This window comes from Rhinopithecus bieti, unplaced genomic scaffold (assembly GCF_001698545.2).
Source record: "Rhinopithecus bieti isolate Rb0 unplaced genomic scaffold, ASM169854v2 repeat_19565, whole genome shotgun sequence".
NCBI lineage: Eukaryota > Metazoa > Chordata > Mammalia > Primates > Cercopithecidae > Rhinopithecus > Rhinopithecus bieti.
This window is the reverse complement of record NW_016905955.1, coordinates 1-332: the sequence shown is the minus strand read 5'-3', so window position 1 is coordinate 332 and position 332 is coordinate 1. Positions and strand designations below refer to the sequence as shown.

General features: G+C 47.3%; 1 pseudogene; it reads left to right on the top strand.

Annotated features, from left to right (window-relative positions):
* Positions 1–6: 6 nt before the first annotated feature.
* On the top strand, positions 7–325 carry LOC108526123 (NADH dehydrogenase [ubiquinone] iron-sulfur protein 5-like; annotated as a pseudogene).
* The last annotated feature ends 7 nt before the right edge of the window (positions 326–332 follow it).

Sequence of the window (332 nt, the reverse complement as noted above, 5' to 3'; positions counted from 1 at the left end):
GGCCAGAGAAGAGACAAGGGTACGAGCATCGGATCGCCATGCCTTTCTTGGACATCCAGAAAAGGTTCGGCCTTAACATAGATCGATGGTGGACAATCCAGAGTGCTGAACAGCCCTGCAAGATTGCTACTCGATGCCATGCTTTTGAAAAGAATGGATAGAATGTACATATGGAATTGGTGCTATCCGGGCAGAGAAAGAGTGCAAGATAGAATATGATGATTTTGTAGAGTGTTTGCTTCGGCAGAAAACGATGAAACGTGTGGGTACCATCAGGAGGCAGTGGGATAAGCTGATAAAGGAAGGGAAGCACATCCCTCCACCTCACCACA